Source organism: Trichosurus vulpecula, chromosome 4 (genome assembly GCF_011100635.1).
Source record: "Trichosurus vulpecula isolate mTriVul1 chromosome 4, mTriVul1.pri, whole genome shotgun sequence".
Classification (NCBI taxonomy): Eukaryota; Metazoa; Chordata; class Mammalia; order Diprotodontia; family Phalangeridae; genus Trichosurus; species Trichosurus vulpecula.
Genome location: NC_050576.1, coordinates 138,186,895 through 138,192,806, shown reverse-complemented (window position 1 = coordinate 138,192,806; position 5,912 = coordinate 138,186,895). Strand labels below are relative to the sequence as shown.

The window sequence follows — 5,912 nt, the reverse complement described above, 5'->3', positions numbered from 1 at the left end:
GAAAAGGCTGCCTTTGCCAAGTTAATTACATTTCTTTCTTTTCCCCCCAAGAGGCTCAGAACAATGAGGATGGAAGAGCATTCAAAGAGATGTCAAATAATTGCTTTCTTACTATCATGAAAACTAATTGACTATATAGCTTCTTCACTGGAAAATGAAAATGGTTCTACATCTGGCTAGGGGAGCTCAACAGGAATAAGGTAGATGCGTACTGCACCCACTAATGAAGCCTGCAGGTGCCCAGTGAGACAGATTTGTATTTAGAAATGATTAGTCAAACCCTGAAGAGAAAAAAAAGAGAAATAATTTGTGGGTACTTCAAATGTCTACTGTTGTGTTTTGCATTTCAGCCAGGCTTTTTCTGTGTGGCTGTTTGCTAAGGCGTCATTCACTAAGTGCTATGATGTTAATTAAAGTCAAATTAAAGTCCAGAGAGTGGATTTCCATTTCCTCATTATCAAACAAGTGCCATTTCCTGTGGGCAGTAAGTCATCATCCCCAAACATATCATTAGCACCATCATCTTAGTGAATTTGTTCTGGATAATAGTATGAAATTAGATAAATGAGATGTTCAGTGACATACAGACCCCATGCGAAGAGAAAATAATGGTTTTCTTTTTCTGGCAGGAGAACAATTAGGAATAAAGAGTTATCCAGTTCCTAAATGATGAATGAATTGCCAAACAGTATGCTACACATCACAGTATGCAGACCCCAAAACAAGACTATAATAAAATAGTAGGTAAGCTTTAAGTCCCCCAGAGGACCTTTCTGAATGCCTTCATCCCATCCTCTAAAGGTTAAATGGTCAAATAATGGTGCTTAACTGCCTCCAGAAAACAACATTGAAAATATTCTACTCTGGATATGGTCCTATATAGCCACAGATTGTGATTCCCCTAACATATTCTTAACATCATAAATACCATGACACACAGGACACCTGACTGACAAGATGGACCCGTTCCACACTGACTGCCAAAACATTTTAGGGAGATGGCAAATAAACTTGTAGAATAGGCATATGGTATATTATTTGGATCACACCCACCATCATACAACTTATAGGCAGCCTTGTCTATTCAAGAGATTTTGTAAGGTCAAGAACAGTAGAGAGATTTAAATTCCAGAATAAGAAACATATCCAGAGGCAGACAGCTTTAGTAACAGGGGATGGGGTTGGGGAAGAGAAAGGCATCAAATCCTTGTCAGACAAGGCTAGGTTGTATGAAATGGATATGTCTGGTAATGGATACTATTATTCACTCCCAATATTTGAAGGTTGGTAACATAGCAAATTACTGTTTGTTGCTATGGAAAGAACATTAGATTTTACTTTTTCGTCTGTAAAATGAGGGTGATGACAGCTGTACTATCTACTACATGGAGTGGTTGTGATGAAAGAAGATTAGAGAGTCAAGGAATTTCGGGACTGGAAAGGACCTCTTCTGTAATCATATCATCCAACCAAAAATGAAAAAACTGATCTTCTATATAATATAGACACCAAGGGGTCATTGAGCCTCTGCTCAAAGATCTCTAGTGAGGGTGAAGCTCTCTGTCTTAGGGGAGACTGATTTCCACCATTGCATGGAGTAGGAGTATTTTAGTTGCTCTGCCAATAGCCTCACTGGGTAGAGTCAGGCAGGATCCAAGACAGTTGTGACTGGGAAACTGTTCCTTCAATCAGTTATATCAAGGAAGGATAATGGACTAGAATTATAACTATGTATTACACTTAAGATATTTGTTGTCTAGGGGCATAGTGTTCAGAACAAAAGCGACTTTCTCTGATTATCCTCAAGGGGAGGGTTACAGTTACCTTACGCCCAGTAATTCAGCATCCTCCCATCAAATGTCTGGTATACAAAAAACAGTCTGGGATGGCACAAAAAATTATCCAAGCAAAAAGTAAACAGAAAACGGTGAAATTATGTAGATTAGAGTATATAAAAGAACATGTAAGAGAAAAGGAGTTCTTGGTTCATGAACCAGATAAAATCAGCTCCACCAATGAATCAACAGTCTCGCCAGGAAGTCCATCTTAGCAGTCTTTGGGAGTTCAGGTTCTGGGAATTAGGGGATATAGTGAAGTGGGGAGGGCAGCTTCCCCACATTTCAGACTCTGAGATCTCCCATCCACCATTCAGAAGTTCATAGCTTCTCTCTCATCCCTCTCACAAATTCCTTCTCTGCTTCTCTCTCTCCTTCTCTGAAGTCTCTCCACACCTATACAGTATCTGGAATTCAGAGATATCACAGCCAACCAGTTGTCACATCTCTTTCTCCACATCCAGGACATAGCATCACAGAGATGTCCCTCAGGCAACTACCTCAAACTACGTTTTGGAGGAGTTCTTATGTCAGGATTCAAATCCAGATGCTCTGTCTCTAAATATAACACAATTTCCACTGACCCATTCTACCAACTCACTAATCCGTTTAAAAAAATTAGTTCCATGGTTCTAAAAGTGCTATCCCCCAGACCAACATTGGTTCATTGGGCATGTTTTAGTTCTACCTGAAAATTTCTAATCTCCACTCTCCTTGAGTGCAGAAATAGCCTCAATGTCTCTTACAGATAAGTTGCAGGGTGGTGAAACTTGACTTTCACACAACAATATTAGAAGGATTAATCACCAAAACATACAATAAAAGCATTAGCCTGGGAAAAATCAAGAGGCAGAGGTCCCAGTCTTAGCTCTGACATTAATTAGTTATACAAACTTAGGCAAATTGCTTCAGCTCTGGGTTTCAGCTGTCTCATTTGTAAAATGAGGCAATCATAAGCTTTTAGAGTAGTAAGTTAACTCAGGTCAATTAGGCTTATTACTTCATTTTAGAGAAGACAAATGTGGCCCAGAGAATGCAACTGACTTTCCAGGGTTATAACTAGTAAACAGCAGAAGGATTTGGAGCCAAATTCTTTGATTTTAGAACCTAAAACTTAGATACAAAACTTTGGTTTCACATCTGAAAACACTGACTAAATCATGCTTAGTTGGATGAGATGATTTCTAGGATCACTTCAGGTTACAACCTTCCATTTGGACCTCTTGGAAGGGAGGAGGTATATACAGGGTGTTCCTAAAGTCTGGACATACAGGCAAAAATGCATATTTTCAAGAAATGAAATGAATGAAATTTTCAACAACATTTTCTTTAATTGGAATATTAACAAATATCATCTTCAATATGATTTCCATCATTTGTGATGCAAAGGTTGATGTGCTTTGCAAGATTCACATGAACTTGATGCATAACTCCACATTGCCATCAATTTTAGCACATTCACTCTTTATGCGTTCAATCAAGTGTGTTGCATCCGTGATTTTCATTGAGTACACCTTCTCCTTTAGCATACCTCAGAAAAAAAGTCAAGAGGGCTAAGGTCTGTTAATATTTCAATTTCTTGAAAATATGAATTTTTGCTATGTGTCCAGGCTTTAGGGACACCCTGTAAAGGTAGTAACATTTTAGTACATGCTGGTATATAAGCCTCAAATGTTACCATAAATTTCTTAAATATTCAATGGTTTTTCATTTTATATTTTCTTTTTTGAGCTCTCTGAAAGTCTATTTCAAATGTTATGGATAATTGTATTTTTGGTTTGGTTTGTTTTCTTTGCCTGATCTGCCGCAGTAGCAGGTAAAGAGAATACATTCCTCTCTACCTCTCACCCACAGTACCCATGGGTCAGGCATTAATCAGAGGCAAATAATTCTTAAATTGCAAATTCTTCTGCTTGTGACATAATCTGGGCTGGAATCTCTCCAGAGATCTGAAAGTACAAAGAAAAGCTTGAGAAGTCTATAAACTCCCTTTCCCAGTATTATTTCTCAAACCTCCATCCAAATGCACTCAAATCCTCCATGCTTTCTGGTGTTATTTACAACTCCTGTGATTTCCAGTTCAATAGAGATAAGTACAGGCTTATCTCAAAGATCCCTGGCCAATTTCCCTCCAAAACAAGATCCTGACTGGCCAAGGAAAATGGAAGGGAATTACAGATAAACCTTTGAGACTTAATTCTTTTTTAAGGCATTTATCAAGATACTCTTGAGCTTATATGAAGGAAGGCTATTAGATTAAAGGCATGTCAGCCCAGTGCACAAATGGCTCGTCAATTCAGTTTGTTATTGTGTAGGCAAGAGAACCAAGTAATATGCTGATTTTTTTTCCTTTGCTTTTCAACTAGTACAAAGTCAAAGAAATGGCAGGAAATCTAGCATCAACACTCTTTCCCTCAATTTTTTTTCAAATGGGGTCATCAAGTGAAAGGTAACACAAAATCAAAGAATTATCAAGCCTCGGAGTCAGGAGAGACCCCTGATGTCGTTCAAGGATATCCTCCACAATATTCCCAATGAGTGATCATTTAGCTTCTACTTAAAAACATACAGAAATAGAGAACCCACTATTCTCCCTCCAAAATAACCCAGTAATCCATTCCACTTTTGGAGAATTCTATTGGCAAACTTTTCCTTGTCTTAAAATGAGAGCGTTTGACCAGATGGATTTAAGGATCCTTCCAGCTGGAAATTTTAATACTATGGATTTTGTGAGCCTTAAATCAAGTTGTTTTTTTCTTTTCAGTTTTTACCCATTGCTTCTAGTTCTGCCCTCTAGGAACAATCCAAATAAATCCAATTCATCTTTTAAGTAACAGCTCTCTTCAGTTCATGTCCTCTTCCAAGTCTTCCCTCCTCTGGATTAAACATCTTGACTTCCTTCAAGCAATCCTCGTGACTTGGTCTCTGGCACACCTGTTTCACCTCTTCTATGTGTCATTGTCCTTCCTAAAATGTGGTATCTAGAACAGCAGACAGCATTATAGATAGGCTCTGACCAAGGTAAAATGCATTAGGATTATCATCATCCTCTTGTGCATACTATGATTTTTCTGAATAATGCATCCTAGCATAGCAACAGGTTTTTTGTGTGCCAAAACATACCGTTGAGTCATATTGTATTTGAAATCCACTCAAAACTCTAAATCTTTTTCACAGGAACTGAAATTTAGCCATGCCACTTCAACATTGTTTTTGTGAAGTTGATTTTGTCCCCAAGTAGAACATTCCACTTATTTCAATATGCCAGTGATCTTTAATTTTGCATTGTGCATACTTCCCCCACCAACACCCACATTAATCTCTCTAAAACTTAGTGTGTGGTTGAGAGCAGTAAAGGCTGAAAAGTTTATTAGCCTGTAATCAACAAAAGAATGAGCTTCTGAATGGAGCTAAGTTGAATCTTAGAAAACAGACAGATAGTCCATTACTAGGACTGAACTTTACATTATCCCTGACATCACAGTCCCCAAATTACTTAAGAGGTGGTAGAAATGGTACTAAGAAGAACAGAGGAGAAAGGCAGTTTATAGAGAGAGGAGATGCATGCTGGAGATGATAGAACTGTGAGGGCATTGGAAGACTAATATATACACTATCTGAAGGTATGGAAGATACTCAAGGGGTGGAGAAAAAAATCTCAGGCTTTGTAAGTATTTTAAAAGGTCAATGGGAGCGACATTAACCACCAGCCTATATACCTACTCTCCCATCTATCCAAAATCTTTATAAGAATTCTATGTAGTGCTTGCTTCAGCAGTACATACACTAAAATTGGAACGATACAGGGAAGATTAGCATGGCCAGTATGCAAGGATGACATACAAATTCGTGAAGCATTCCATATTTTTGTGAATCTTGCTCTCATCAGATTTGACCTGAGGAGGAAATAACATACACACTCAATCAGGTATCTTACCCCACAGGAAAGTAGGGGGAAGGAGATGAAAAGGGGGGATGACAGAAGGGAGGGCAGATAGGGGAAGGAGGCAATCAAAAGCAAACACTTTTGAAAAGGGACAGGGTAAAGGGAGGAAATTGAATAAAGGGGCACAGGAT

General features: G+C 38.4%; 1 non-coding gene across 1 annotated transcript; it reads left to right on the top strand.

The window, feature by feature from the left end:
* Positions 1 to 5,597: 5,597 nt before the first annotated feature.
* Positions 5,598 to 5,704, top strand: LOC118849263. Its single transcript, XR_005010315.1, has one exon. It is a non-coding gene; the product is annotated as a U6 spliceosomal RNA (small nuclear RNA).
* Positions 5,705 to 5,912: the final 208 nt, after the last annotated feature.